The sequence below is a fragment of the Globicephala melas genome, chromosome 1 (genome assembly GCF_963455315.2).
Source record: "Globicephala melas chromosome 1, mGloMel1.2, whole genome shotgun sequence".
Classification (NCBI taxonomy): Eukaryota; Metazoa; Chordata; class Mammalia; order Artiodactyla; family Delphinidae; genus Globicephala; species Globicephala melas.
In genome coordinates this window covers 114,511,346-114,527,321 of record NC_083314.1, presented here as the reverse complement: position 1 = coordinate 114,527,321, position 15,976 = coordinate 114,511,346, and positions in this window count along the sequence as shown.

Sequence of the window (15,976 nt, the reverse complement as noted above, 5' to 3'; positions counted from 1 at the left end):
GCTTCCTCTCAAGCATGTGACCTGGAGACTGCACTTCCCACTCATACTCATATCGTTGACCAGATGGTCACATGGCCAAAACTTGCCACAGAGTGGATTGGGATATACAGTCTTTGGCTGAGTCTAAAGTTAGGGAGTTCTATGACTAAGAGAAAGAAGGGGAGAATGAATATTGAGGGATAAATAGAAATCATCATTTTATGTATCCAGAGTAAATGGATACAAACATATTTTTCCAGTTTGACTTTTCCCTTTTGATTTTTTTATGTACCTCAAGAAATCTTAATAGACTTTGTCAAGACTTCAATTGGCCATCTATCCTTCATCATCCTCATTGTCACATCACAAAAGTAATAGCTTTTGTTGCTTACAATGGGGTGGGCAATCAGTATTAGGGTGATATTAAGGCATTACAGTTAAGTACTCTGTGATTCATCACTAAAGTATTGGGGTTTATTGTCATAGTTGATCCAAAATTTTAAAAATTTACTGCCTACTTTCTATGTAGTTTCCTTTTCTGTTAAGCAAATCACTAATCCTTAAATGTGTCACCATTCCTCCCTAGTGGATGTGTAACATCTATACTAATTCTGAGTACTGAGAACCTGGAGTTGGGTGAAGGCTCCAGCTCTAAGGCATCTAGTAAGGAACTAAAGAGAGAAGAAAAGTCTTCAAAGATAAACATTTGTGAGGTCAACCCGAACTGACACAGTGGCAAGATGAAAGTAAAAGTTTTTAACATTTAGAAAGCATTTATTAGAATATCCATTTTGAAGCAAGACTAGAGACGTTCATGCTCCGTTGTCCATGTGGCCTATCCATTCCAGCAATAAAATGGCAGTCTAGATGGCAGACTGGTCTATCTTAACATGTCCCCAAGTCTCAAAAGTGCCTTAAAGGGTCTCTGAAAGCTGGCACTGGTCACAGTGTGTAACTTCTCACAATAGTTCTATGATCGGAGTATTATTATCAGCTAAATTTTACAGAAAAGGAAATGGAGGCTGGCAAGATAAAATAACTTGTTCAAGGTCACAGATCTAAGAAGTAGCAACAAGGGCTTAACCCTAAGCCTGAATTTTTATACTTGCCCAGCTGCACCAAGCCCCAAATTTGGCAATTGTCAGAGTCCTTCTCATTCAGCCTTCTCATCCATCAGTCACCAAGACCTAATCTTTTTTTTCTCTATAATAGTTTTCCATTTGTTCTCATTTTTCTATTACTACTACTCTGGCCTAGTTTCAGGGTACTTCACTTATAGCCAACATTACTCTAATTATAATAATTACTCAGCCTTGTCTCAAATGTTTTTCCATTTCCAATCCATCCTCCATATTTTTGTCGGAATAGTTTTGATCCTGTCTCTTCCCTGCTTAAAAGTCTCCCTTAGCTCTTTATAGCCTCCAGAGTAAGTCCAGACTATTAGTTTGACATAAAAACACTTTGGATATCTTCTGTTTTCTTATCTCTTTCATTCTGGTCTAATTCCAACACCAGCTCCTCCACTCAGCTGCACAGTCCCCACATGAAACAGAGTCATATCTGCCATGACCCAAACAGTTCTCGTCATGGACTTACAGAGAATTCTCGATCTCTGTGATTAATTATTCAAAATTTTATTTTTAAAGTACAAAGGCTTTATCAACTACATGTAGGTAGCCATGAATATTAATATTTCTGAAAGGCAATGATGGAATAAATGGAGATGATTTCTTCCTGCAACTCTGCAAGTATACCTTCTATAAATGCCTGGGAGTTCCATTTTCTCTTTCTGCAGTGAAATCCATCATAGGTTTTTAGATTACTCTGCCTTTGAAGGAAAAAGCACTTCCAAAATATATGCTATACAAAAAAGGTTTTTCTTACTCCCTAGAGATCATTTATTTCATTGTGTGGGATTGTCAAATGTCAAACCATGACTACAAGATTTGATGTAGTATATTTAAATATAGCTAAATTATTTCCTCCCTTTCAGGGCCATCTTTCCTTCCCTTTTGATGGCAGGCTTAGCCAAATGTCTTGCTGTGACCAAAGAAATGGAATGGAAGTGGTGATATCAGCTCCAAGAAGTTTTAATAGCCTCCATGTGGTTCCATAATTCCAGCAATGTCTAGATACAGGCTTCTTTTTCAGCCTGGACTCCAAGAGTAGAGTGGTCTAGACTTCAGTCAATCTTCAGCTAACATGTAAAGAGAGTAAGAAAGAAATCTTTATTATAGTAAGCCACCACGATTTGGGGATTGTTTGTAACTGCAGCATATCTTAGCCAAAGTGAACTGATACCTTGGGGCTTTGACATTTTCCTGCTCCATACTCCACCATGTGGATTATTTACACACTCCCATCCATAATCATTTAAGCATCTTGGGTTGGCTTCCATACATATGCATATATCTTCAAAGCTCAAGGAGGAGGACATTGATTCTTAAAAGTCTCAGGTTTGGGAAGGACCCTAATGTCATTTGGTCTGATTCCCTATACAGTTGGCCCTCAATATCTGCAGATTCAACCAAGCTCAGCTCGAAAATATCCCCCCAAAAAATTCCAGAAAGTTTCAAAAAGCAAAACTTGAATTTCTGCACAGTGGCAAGTATTTATACCGCATTTACATTATATTAGGTATTATAAGTAATCTAGAGATGATTTCAATTATATGAGAGGATGTGAGTAGGTTATCTGTAGATACTACACCATTTTATGAGACTTGAGCATCCCCGAATATTGGTATCCACGGGGATCCTGGAACCAATCTCCCTCAGATACCAAGGGACAATTGGATAACACTTGCATATTCTATTTGATATCTGTGACAAACTTCTGCTTAACCAACTGTAGTGGTGAGAAACTCACTCCTTCACAAGGCAGCCCACTTCATTTAAGACAGCTTTACATGTTAGAAAATTCTTTCTTACTTTTAGTGGAATTTAATTTTCCTTTAACTTCATATAGCCAGTGGTTCTAATTCTACTCTCTGTGGCCGCTCCCATCTCTCTCTTCCTCTGCTCTCCTCCTCATGATCCATGAAAAAATAGTTGAGGGCTTCCCTGGTGGCACAGTGGTTGAGAGTCCGCCTGCCAATGCAGGGGACACGGGTTCGTGTCCCGGTCCAGGAAGATCCCACATGCCGCGGAGCGGCTGGGCCCGTGAGCCATGGCCACTGGGCCTGCGCGTCCGGAGCCTGTGCTCCACAATGGGAGAGGCCACAACAGTGAGAGGCCTGCGTACCGCAAAAAAAAAAAAAAAAAAAAAATAGTTGATAACCTGGACTTCATTAAAATTAAAAACTTCTACTCTGCAAAAGACAAACTTAAGAGGATGAGAAGACAAGCCACAGACTGAAAGAAAATAACTGCAAAAGACACATCTGATAAGGGACTGTTATCCAAAATATACAAAAATAAAAAACCCACAACTCTTAAACCTCAACAATAAGCAAGCAAATAACCTGATTTAAAAATGGGCCAGGGACTTCCCTGGTGGTGCAGTGGTTAAGAATCCACCTGCCGGGCTTCCCTGGTGGCGCAGTGGTTGAGAGTCCGCCTGCCGATGCAGGGGACATGGGTTTGTGCCCCGATCCGGGAAGATCCCACATGCTGTGGAGCGGCTAGGCCCGTGAGCCATGGCTGCTGAGCCTGCATGTCCGGAGCCTGTGCTCCGCAACGGGAGAGGCCACAACAGTGAGAGGCCCGCGTACCGCAAAAAAACCCACCAAAAAACAAAACAAAACAAAAAAAACAAAAAAAGAATCCACCTGCCAATGCAGGGGACATGGGTTCGAGCCCTGGTCCAGGAAGATCCCACACTCCCCGGAGCAACTAAGCCTGTGCGCCACAACTACTGAGCCCACGTGCCACAACTACTGAAGCCCGTGTGCCTAGAGCCCGTGCTCCACAACGAGAAGCCACTGCAATGAGAAGCCCGCACACCACAGCAAAGAGCAGCCCCCGCTCGCTGCAACTAGAGAAAGCCCACACACAGCAAGGAAGACCCAGCACAGCCAAAAATATCAATCAATAAATAAATAATAACTTTTTTAAAAAAGTAATTTAAAAATGGTACAAAGACCTTAACAGACACCTCACCAAAGATGATACGCAGATGGCAAATAAGCATAGGAAAAGATGCTCCACATTATATGTCATCGGGAAAGTGCAAATTAAAACAACAATAAGATACCACTCCATATCTATTAAAATGGCCAAAATCCAGAACAGTGACAACACCAAGTGCTGATGAGGACGTGACGCAGCAGGAACTCTCATTCATTGCTGGTGGAAATGTCAAGTGGTACAGCCACTTGAGAACAGTTGGCTGTTTCTTACAAAACTAAGCATACTCTTACCATACAATGCAGCAATCACACTGCTTGATATTTACCCAAAGGAGATGAAAACTTATGCCCACACAAAAACTTGCACGTAGATGTTTATAACAGCCTTATTCATAATTGCCAAAATATGGCAGCAACCAATATGTCCTTCAGTACGTGAGTGGATAAATAAACTGTGTTACATTCAGACAATAGGGTATTATTCAGCACTAAACAAAAATGAGTTATCCAGTCATAAAAAGACATGGAAGAACTTTAAATGCATACTACTAAGTGAAAGAAGCCAATCTAAAAAGGCTACATATTGCATGACATTCTGGAAAAGGCAAAACTATGGAGACAGTAAAAAAAAAAGTCATTGACTGCCAGTGGTTGCAGTTGAGAGAGAGATGAATAGGCAAAGCACAGAGGATTTTTAGGGCAGTAAAAATACTCTGTACGGTACGATAATGATGGATATGTGTTGTTATACATTTATCCAAATACATAGAATGACAACACTAATGTAAACTCTGGACTTTGATTGATAATGATGTGTCAATGTTGGTTCATTGATTGTAATAAATGTCCCATTCTGGTGGGGAATGTCGAAAATGGGGGAGGTTATGCATATGGTGAGGGGGGCGGAGATATACAGGAATGTCTGTACCTTCCTCTTAATTTTGCTGTGAACTTAAAATGGTTCTAAAAACATAAATCTTTAATTAAAATAATATTTTATTCGAGACTCAATTCCCACATCTATAATATTTACCACAAAGGATTGCTGACAGCTTATTTCTTCTTCTTCTGGTATGCGCATAAGTGTGTGTAGGCAGCACAGGTAGAGGGTAGGGAACGGTGGGGTTGGGAAAGAAAGGACTATGGTCAGGTAAATTAAAATAAGTAGGGTTACTAGTGGCTTCCTTATTATTCAGTTTTCTGAAGCAGGTAAGAAGGCTAGGCAGGTCCCCACCTCCCCTCCCCCGATAATCTATTGTAATAACTTTGAAAAGAATTGGTGTTTTAAGAATCTATGCTAGTGAATTAAAGTTTTATTTTATGCCTTTCCACTGACATATGCCATGCTCTGATAGTGGTTGACAAAATATCAAATGAAATTAAATGGAATAACTTAACAGGGTTTATAACAATTTTGGTTAAGAGCTTTTAAATAAACTGAGGAATAAGGAAAAAATGGAGAGGAATACTTTGCTTGATTTGAATGGTTAGCCCAGAAAAGAAATGGTCATAACCAAGCAAATATAGGGATTCCCCAGGGCAAAGGAAGTAATCCAGATGAAAGTGGAGCAACAGGCAGGGATGTGGACTATCATGGACTAAATATCCATGTGTCCCTCAAAATTCATATACTGATGCCATAACTCCCAGTCCCCCAGTGTGTCTGTGGGGCCTCTAAGGAAGTAATAAAGGTAAAATGAAGTTGTAAGGGTAGGGCCCTGATCCAATAGAATTAGTGTCTTTATAAGAAAAGATACCAGAGCTCGCTCTCGTGCACTCTCTCCCTCTCCCTCTCCCTCTCCCTCTCCCTCTCCCTCTCCCTCTCCCTCTCCCTCTCCCTCTCCCTCTCCCTCTCCCTCTCCCTCTCCCTCTCCCTCCCTCTCTCTCTCTCTCTCTCTGCACATGCACCAAGGAAAAGCCATGTGAAGACATTGTGAGAAGCTGGCTATCTTCCAGCGAGGAAGAGGGCCTTTTTGCCAGAGACCAAATTGGCATTAACCTTGATTTTGGACTTCTAGCCTCCAGAACTGTGAGAAAATATATTTTTGTTGTTTTAAGTCACCCAGACTCTTGAATTTTGTTATGGCAGCCCAAGCACACTAATACACCAGGTAGTAGGCAAGTGGTAGCAGCAAGAGCTAAAAGTGTACATTATAAGGCAAGCAACCAATATCAGAAAAGTGCAGCTCCACTTTAAAAATTCAGTGCCAGGAGTGACCATTGGGATAAAGCAGACACCTGGAATTTTAGTATAAGACTCCTGGGTAGGGAGCCATGAAAATCTGCATGGTCGGAGGGATATTGTTTTTATTGTATTATTAAGTATTCTATAAATATTTACAACAATAACAATTGTAAATATTTATAGAATACTTACTATGTGCCAGAGGTTTATATGTGTAGCAGTGTCATATGTGTACAGATGAGCAGCAGTGTAACCACTTTTATTTCTTTGTAACTGAAATTAACTCACTCATGTTTCCCCTGCAACTCCCACTTATGTCAGTCCAGAGGAAAACACTCAATCTTGTCACTAAGTAGCATAACACATTGGTTCCCTGACTTGTAGAGTGAGAGCCATTATGGTAGGAAATGCCAAGTAGCAGCTACTAGAACTGCCTCTACCTAGGAAAATAGTAAACCAAAAGCAATAATATATTCTTGGGGTAATTGCAGAGATTAGTGCCACCATCGTGGCAGGCATCGTGAAGGATGCAGGGGTGGTGATTCCCACACGTCTGCATTCAACTTGCTTATTTGGCCTGTGAGGGGACAGACAGATCTCAGAGAATGACAGTGGATTATTGTAAGCTTAACCAGGTAGTGACTCCAATGGCAGCTGCTGTACCAGATGTGGTTTTATTGCTTGAGCAAACTAACACACCCCCTGGTAACTGATATGCGGTTATTGATCTGGCAAATGCTTTTTCTCCACCCCTGTCAATAAGGCCCACCAGAAACAGTTTGCTTTCGGTCGTCAAGGCCAGCAATACACCTTCATTGTCCTACCTCAGAGGTATATCAACTCTCTGGCAGTATATCATCCTTTAGTTCACTGGGATCTTGATAGCTTTTCTCTTCCAAATGATATCACATTGGTCCATGACATTGATGACATTATGTTGATCGAACCTAGTAAGCAAGAAGTAGCAATTACTCTAGAATTATTGGTAAGACATTAGTATGCCAGAGGGTGGGAAACAAATTTGATAAAAGTTCAGGAGTCTCCGATCTCACTGAAATTTCTAAGGGTTCAGTGGCGTGGGGCATGTCAAGACATTCTCTTCTAAGAGGAAGAAAAACTTGTTACATCTGGTTCTTCCCACAACCAAAAAAGAGTCACAATGCCTAGTGGGCCTCTGATTTTTGGAAGCAATATATTCCTCATTTGAATGTGTTACTCTGGCCCATTTACTGTGCCACCCAAAAAGCTGCTAGATCAGAGTTCTCTGAATGGGAAAAATATGGGGAGGTGTTTGTGTATTTGTGTCCCATGTGAATGCTCGCTATAGGATGACTTCAGCAGAGGAGGATTTTAGTAATCAGGTGAATAGGATGACTCATTCTGTGGCTATCAGTCAGCCTCTTTCCCCAGACATCCCTGCATCACCCAATGGGCTTATGAACAAGGTGGCCATGATGACAGGGATAAAGGTTATGCATGGGATCAGCAACATGGACTTCCACTCACTAAGGCTCACCTGGCTACAACCATTGCTGAGTGCTCAATCTACCAGCAGCAGAGTCTAACACTGAGCCCTCAGTATGGCACAATTCCCCAGGGTGATCAGTCAGCTCCCTGGTGGCAGGTTGATTACATTGGACTGCATCCATCATTTTATTCTTATTGGCATAGATACTCTGGATACAGATTTGCCTTCCCTGCACATAACATGTCTGCCAAAACTACTATCCATAGACTTACAGAATGCCTTACCCACACAGTATTGCTTCTACTCAAGGAACTTACTTCATAGCAAAAGAAGAGTTGCAATGGGCCCATTCTCATGGAATTCACTGGTTTTATCATGATCCCCACCATCCTGAAGCAGCTAGTTTGATGGAACAGTGGAATGGCCTTTTGAAAATTCAGTTACGGTACAAGCTAGGTGGCAATACCTTGCAAGGCTGGGGCAAGGTTCTCCAGAAGACTGTGTATGCTCTGAATCAGCATCCAATATATGGTACTGTTTCTCCCATAGCAAGGATTTATAGATTCAGGAATCAAGGCACAGAAATGGGAGTAATAATGGCACCACCCTTTATTACCCCTAGTGACCCACTAGACAAAATTTGTGCCTCCTGTTCCCAGGACCTTGTGTTTTGCTGGCCTAGAGGTCTTCATTCCAAAGAAAGGAATGTTTTCACCAAGAGACACACAATAATTCCATTGAACTGAAAGCTAAGACTGCTGCCCAACATCCTTGGACTCCTCATGCTGCTGAATCAACAAGCAAAGAAGGGAGTTACTGTGCTGGCTGGTGTAACTGATCCTGACTACCAAGGGGAAATTGGACTGTAACTCCACAGTATAGGTAAGGAAGAGTATGTCTGGAATACAAGGGATCTCTTAAGATGTCTTTTAGTATTAGCATGTCCTGTGATTAAGGTCAATGGAAAACTACAACAATCCAATCCAGGTAAGACTACTAACAGTCCAGACCCTTCAGGAAGGAAAGTTTAGGTCACTCCACTGGGTAAAGAACCATGAAATGCTGAGGTGCTTTCTGAAGACTGTGGGAATACAGAATGGATAGTAGAAGAAAGTAGATGTAAATACCAACTGTGACCATGTGACCAGTTAAAGAAATGAGGACTGTAGTTATTACGAGTATTCCTCCTTATTTTGTTATAAGTATGTTTCTGCAAGTATGTATTTATCTATATATATACATATATATAAAGCAAGTATCTCTGTTTTTTTCCCTCTCTTATTCCCTTATCTTGTAACATAAGATGCACTGACTTATTATCACAGTATTTAAGTATTATTAATCTTACATCATAGTATTTAGGTTATGGGATATCAAGGATGAAAGTAAATATCACTTAAAAACATTAGCTCCTTTTCTGAGAAAGGGTTTTAGTGCATTTTCAGTTGTAGGCAGAATAGTTGTGTCATGTTAGGTGAAATTATGACCTTGAGTTGTCTTTACTTGGAGATTAAGTATAACTTAAGGAGGTGTGTATGGATGCCAAGTTGACAAAGGATGGACCTGTGATGCTTAATTTTATGTGTCAACTTTACTGGGCTAGGGATTCTCAGGTAGTTGTTAAAACGTGATTCCTGGGGCTTCACTGCTGGCACAGTGGTTAAGAATCTGCCTGCCAATGCAGGGGACACGGGTTCGAGCCCTGGTCTGGGAAGATTCCCACATGCCGCGGAGCAACTAAGCCCGTGCGTCAAAACTACTGAACCTGTGCTCTAGAGCCCACGTGCCAAAACTACAGAAGCCCGCGCTCCTAGAGCCCGTGCTCTGAAACAAGAGAAGCCACCGCAATGAGAAGCCTGTGCACCTCAACAAAAAGTAGCCCTCTCTTGCTGCAACTAGAGAAAGCTCGCATGCAGCAACGAAGACCCAACAGAGACAAAAATAAATAAATACAATTAAAAAAAAAAAAAGAAGTGATTTCTGGGTATGTATGTGAAGGTGTTTCTAGATGAGATTAACATTTAAATTGGTAGACAGAGTAAGGAGATTGCCTTCCCCAACGTGGGTGGGCCTCATCCAATCTGTTGGAGGCCTGAGTACAACAAAGGCAGGGGATGGGAAATTTTGCTCTAAGTACATAACTGTATGAACTAGGACATCAATCTTCCCCTGCTTTTGAACTGGGACCTATACCATGGCTGTCCAGGTATCAGGCCTTTGAACTCAGAATGGAATGATAACACCAGCTTTCCTGTGTTTCCAGCTTGTAGACAGCAGATTGAGGAACTTCTCAGCCTCCATAATTATGTGAGCCAATTTATTATAATAAATCTTTTTATTTAAAAATGTATATATGTGCATGCGCATGCTCAGTTTCTCTGGAGAATCTTGACTATTTGGGGCAATTTTCTTCAGGATCTAAATTGAGTCATTTTCGTTTTGTTTTTTTTTTTAACATCTTTATTGGAGTATAATTGCTTGACAGTGTTTAGTTTCTGCTGTATAACAAAGTAAATCAGCTATTTGCATACGTATATCCCCATATCCCCTCCCTCTCGCTTCTCCCTCCCACCCTCTTTATCCCACCCCTCTAGGTGGTCGCAAAGCACAGAGCTGATCTCCCTGTGTCATGCAGCTGCTTCCCACTAGCTATCTATTTTACATTTGGTAGTGTATATATGTCCATGCTACTCTCTCACTTCGTCCCAGATGACCCTGCCCCCTCCCTGTGTCCTCAAGTCCATCGTCTATGTCTGTGTCTTTATTCCTGTCCTGCCCTTAGGTTCATCAGAACCGTTTTTTGTGGTTTTTTTTAGATTCCATATATATGTGTTCGTATACTGTATTTGTTTTTCTCTTTCTGACTTCACTCAATATGACAGACCCTAGGTTCATCCACCTCATTACAAATAACTCAATTTCGTTTCTTTTCACGGTTGAGTAATATTCTATTGTATATATGTGCCACATGTTTTTTATCTTCTTTATCCATTCATCTATCAATGGACACTGAGGTTGCTTCCATGTCCTGGCTGTTGTAAATAGTGCTGCAATGAACATTGTGGTATATGACTCTTTTTGAATTATGGTTTTCTCAGGGTATATGCCTAGTAGTGGGCTTGCTGTGTCATATGGTAGTTCTATTTTTAGTTTTTTAAAGACCCTCCATACTGTTCTCCATAGTGGCTGTATCAATTTACATTCCCACCAAAAGAGCAAGAGGGTTCCCTTTATTCCACACCCTCTCCAGCATTTATTGTTTGTACATTTTTTGATGAAGGCTATTCTGACTGGTGTGAGGTCATACCTCATTGTGGTTTTGATTTGCATTTCTCTAATCATTAGTGATGTTGAGCATCTTTTCATGTGGTGGTTGGCAATCTGTATATGTTCTTTGGAGAAATGTCTATTTAGGTCTTCTGCCAACTTTTGGATTGGGTTGTTAGATTCTTTGATACTAAGCTGCATGAGCTGCTTGTATATTTTGGAGATTAATCCTTTGTCAGCTGCTTCATTTGCAAATATTTTCTCCCATTCTGAGGGTTGTCTTTTCGCCTTTTTTATGGTGTTCTTTGCTGTGCAAAAGCTCTTAAGTTTCATTAGGTCCCATTTGTTTATTTTTCTTTTTATTTCTATTTCTCTAGGAGGTGGGTCAAAAAGGATCTTGCTGTGATTTATGTCATAGACTGTTCTGCCTGTGTTTTCCTCTAAGAGTTTTATAGTGTCTGGCCTTATATTAACGTATTTAATCCATTTTGAGGTTTTTTTGTGTATGGTGTTAGGGAGTGTTCTAATTTCATACTTTTACATGTAACTGTCAAGTTTTCCCATCACCACTTATTGAAGACTCTGTCTTGTTTCCACTGTATATTCTTGCATCCTTTATCAAAGATAAGGTGACCATAGGTGCGTGGGTTTATCTCTGGCCTTTCTATCCCATTCCATTGATCTATAGTTTTGTTTTTGTGCCAGTATCATACTGTCTTAATTACTGTAGCTTTGTAGTATAGTCTGAAGTCAGGGAGCCTGATTCCTCCAGCTCTGTTTTTCGTTCTCAAGATTGCTTTCTCTATTCGGTGCTTTTGTGTTTCCATACAAATTGTGAAATTTTTTGTTCTACTTCTGTGAAAATTGCCAGTGGTAGTTTGATAGGGATTGCATTGAATCTGTTGATTGCTTTGGGTAGTAGAGTCATTTTCACAATGTTGATTCTTCCAATCCAAGAACATGGTATATCTCTCGATCTATTTGTATCATCTTTAATTTCTTTCATCAGTGTCTTACAATTTTCTGCATACAGGTCTTTTGTCTCCTTAGGTAGGTTTATTCCTAGATATTTTATTCTTTTTGTTGCAGTGGTAAATAGGAGTGTTTTCTTGATTTCACTTTCAGATTTTTCATCATTAGTGTACAGGAATGCCAGAGATGTCTGCACATTAATTTTTTATCCTGATACATTACCAAATTCATTGATTAACTCTAGTAGTTTTCTGGTAGCATCTTTAGGATTCTCTATGTGCAGTATCATGTCTTCTGCAAACAGTGACAGCTTTACGTCTTCTTTTCTGACTTGGATTCCTTTTATTTCTTTTTCGTCTCTGATTGCTGTGGCTAAAATTACCAAAACTATGTTGAGTAATAGTGATGAGAGTGGGCAACCTTGACTTGTTCCTGATTAGTGGAAATGGTTTCAGTTTTTCACCATTGAGGGCAATTTTGGCTGTGGGTTTGTCATATATGGCCTTTATTATGTTGAAGAAAGTTCCCTTTATGCCTACTTTCTGCAGGGTTTTTATCATAAATGGGTGTTGAATTTTGTCGAAAGCTTTCTCTGCATCTATTGAGATGATCATATGGTTTTTCTCCTTCAATTTGTTAATATGGTGTATCACATTGATTGATTTGCATATATTGTAGAATCCTTGAATTCCTGGGATAAAGCCCACTTGATCATGGTGTATGATCCTTTTAATGTGCTGTTGGATTCTGTTTGCTAGTATTTTGTTGAGGATCTTTGCATCTATGTTCATCAGTGATATTGGCCTGTAGTTTTCTTTCTTTGTGACATCTTTGTCTGGTTTTGGTATCAGGGTGATGGTGGCCTCGTAGAATGAGTTTGGGAGTGTTCCTCCCTCTGCTATATTTTGGAAGAGTTTGAGAAGGATAGGTGTTAGCTCTTCTCTAATTGTTTGATAGAATTCGCCTGTGAAGCCATGTGGTCTGGGGCTTTCGTATGTTGGAAGATTTTTAATCACAGTTTCAACTTCAGTGCTTGTAATTGGTCTGTTCATATTTTCCATTTCTTCCTAGTTCAGGATCAGAAGGTTGTGCATGTCTAAGAATTTGTCCATTTCTTCCAGGTTGTCCATTTTATTGGTATAGAGTTGCTTGTAGTAATCTCTCATGATCCTTTGTATTTCTGCAGTGTCAGTTGTTACTTCTCCTTTTTCATTTCTAATTCTATTGATTTGAGTCCTCTCCCTTTTTTTCTTGATGAGTTTGGCTAATGGTTTATCAACTTTGTTTATCTTCTCAAAGAACCAGCTTTTTGTTTTATTGAACTTTGCTATCGTTTCCTTCAATTTTTTTCATTTATTTCTGATCTGATCTTTATGATTTCTTTCCTTTTGCTAACTTTGGGGTTTTATTTTTCATCTTTCTTAATTGCTTTAGGTGTAAGGTTAGATTGTTTATTTGAGATCCTTCTTGTTTCTTACGGAAGAATTTTATTGCTATAAACTTCCCTCTTAGAACTGCTTTTGCAGCATACCATAGGTTTTTGGTCATCGTGATTTCATTGTCATTTGTTTCTAGGTATTTTTTGATTTCCCCTTTGATTTCTTCACTGATATCTTGGTTATTAAGTAGTGTATTGTTTAGCCTCCATGTGTTTCTATTTCTTACAGATCTTTTCCTGTAATTGATAGCTAGTCTCATAGCATTGTGGTGGGAAAAGATACTTGATACAATTTCAATTTTCTTAAATTTACCAAGGCTTGATTTGTGACCTAAGATATGCTCTATCCTGGAGAATGTTCCATGAGCACTTGAGAAGAAAGTGTATTCTGTTGTTTTTGTATGGAATGTCCTGTAATTATCAATTAAGTCCACCTTGTTTAATGTATCATTTAAAGCTTGTGTTTCCTTATTTATTTTCATTTTGGATGATCTGTCCATTGGTGAAAGTGGGGTGTTAAAGTTCCCTACTATGAATGTGTTACTGTTGATTTCCCCTTTTATGGCTCTTAGTATTTGCCTTATGTATTGAGGTGCTCCTAGTTTGGGTGCATAAATATTTACAATTGTTATATCTTCTTCTTGGATCAATCCCTTGACCATTATGTACTGTTCTTCTTTGTGTCTTGTAATAGTCGTTATTTTAAAGTCTATTTTGTGTGATATGAGAATTGTTACTCCAGCTTTCTTTTGATATCCATTTACATGGAATCTCATTTTCCATCCCCTCACTTTTAGTCTGTATGTGTCCCTAGGTCTGAAGTGGGTCTCTTGTAGACAGCATATATATGGGTCTTGTTTTTGTGTCCATTAAGCCAGTCTATGTCTTTTGGTTGCAGCATTTAATCCATTTACATTTAAGGTAATTATCGATATGTATGTTCCTATTACCATTTTCTTAATTGTTTTGGGTTTGTTATCGTAGGTCTTTTCCTTCTCTTGTGTTTCCTGCCTAGAGAAGTTCCTTTAGCATTTGCTGTAAAGCTGTTTTGGTGGTGCTGAATTCTCTTAACTTTTGCTTGTCTGTAAAGGTTTTAATTTCTCCATGGAATCTGAATGAGATCCTTGCTGGGTACAGTAATCTTGGTTGTAGGTTTTCCCTTTCATCACTTTAAATATGTCCTGCCACTCCCTTCTGGCTTGCAGAGTTTCTGCTGAAAGATCAGCTGTTAACATTATGGGTATTCCCTTGTATGTTATTTGTTGATTTTCCTTTTAATATTTTCTCTTTGTATTTAATTTTTTACAGCTTGATTAATATGTGTCTTGGCATGTTTCTCCTTGGATTTATCCTGTATGGCACTCTCTGTGCTTCCTGGACTTGACTAACTATTTCATTTCCCATATTAGGGAAGTTTTCAAGTATAATCTCTTCAAATGTTTTCTCAGTCCTTTTCTTTTTCTCTTCTTCTTCTGAGACCACTATAATTCTAATGTTGGTGCGTTTAATGTTGTCCCAGAGGTCTCTGAGACTGTCTTCAATTCTTTTCATTGTTTTTTATTTATTCTGCTCTGCAGTAGTTATTTCCACTATTTTATCTTCCAGGTCACTTATCCATTCTTCTGCCTCAGTTATTCTGCTATTGATCCTTTCTAGAGAATTTTTAATTTCATTTATTGTGTTGTTCATCATTGTTTGTTTGTTCTTTAGTTCTTCTGGGTCCTTGTTAAACATTTCTTGTATTTTCTCTATTCTATTTCCAAGATTTTGGGTGATCTTTACTATCATTATTCTGAATTCTTTTTCAGGTAGACTGCCTATTTCCTCTTCATTTGTTAGGTCTGATGTGTTTTTGCCTTGCTCCTTCATCTGTTGTGTGTTTTTCTATCTTCTCATTTTGCTTAACTTACTCTGTTTGGGGTCTCCTTTTTGCAGGCTGCAGGTTCGTAGTTCCTGTTGTTTTTGGTGTCTGTCCCCAGTGGTTAAGGTTGGTTCAGTGGGTTGTGTAGCCTTCCTGGTGGAAGGGACTAGTGCCTGTATTCTGGTGGATGAGTCTGTATCCTGTCTTTCTGGTGGGCAGGTCCACGTCTGGTGGTGTGTTTTGGGTTTCTGTGGCATTTTTATGATTTTAGGCAGCCTCTCTGCTAATGGATGGGTTTGTGTTCCTGTCTTGCTAGTTGTTTGGCATAGGGTGTCCAGCACTGTAGCTTGCTGGTTGTTGAGTGAAGCTGGAGCTTGGTGTTGAGATGGAGATCTCTGGGAGATTTTCGACATTTGATATTATGTGAAGCTGGGAGATCTCTTGTGGACCAGTGTCCTTAACTTGGTTCTCTCACCTCAGAGGCACAGCCCTGATGCCTGGCTGGAGCACCAAGAGCCTTTCATCCACACTGCTCAGAATAAAAGGGAGAAAAGTAAGAAAAGAAAGAAAGAAAGAAAGAAAGAAAGAAAGAAAGAAAGAAAGAAAGAAAGAAAGAAAGAAAGAAAGAAAGAGAAAGAAAGAAAGATAAAATAAAATATAATAAAGTAAAATAAAATAAAGTTATTAAAGTAAAAAATGATTATTAAGAATTTTTTTTTTTTTTTTTTTTTTTTTTT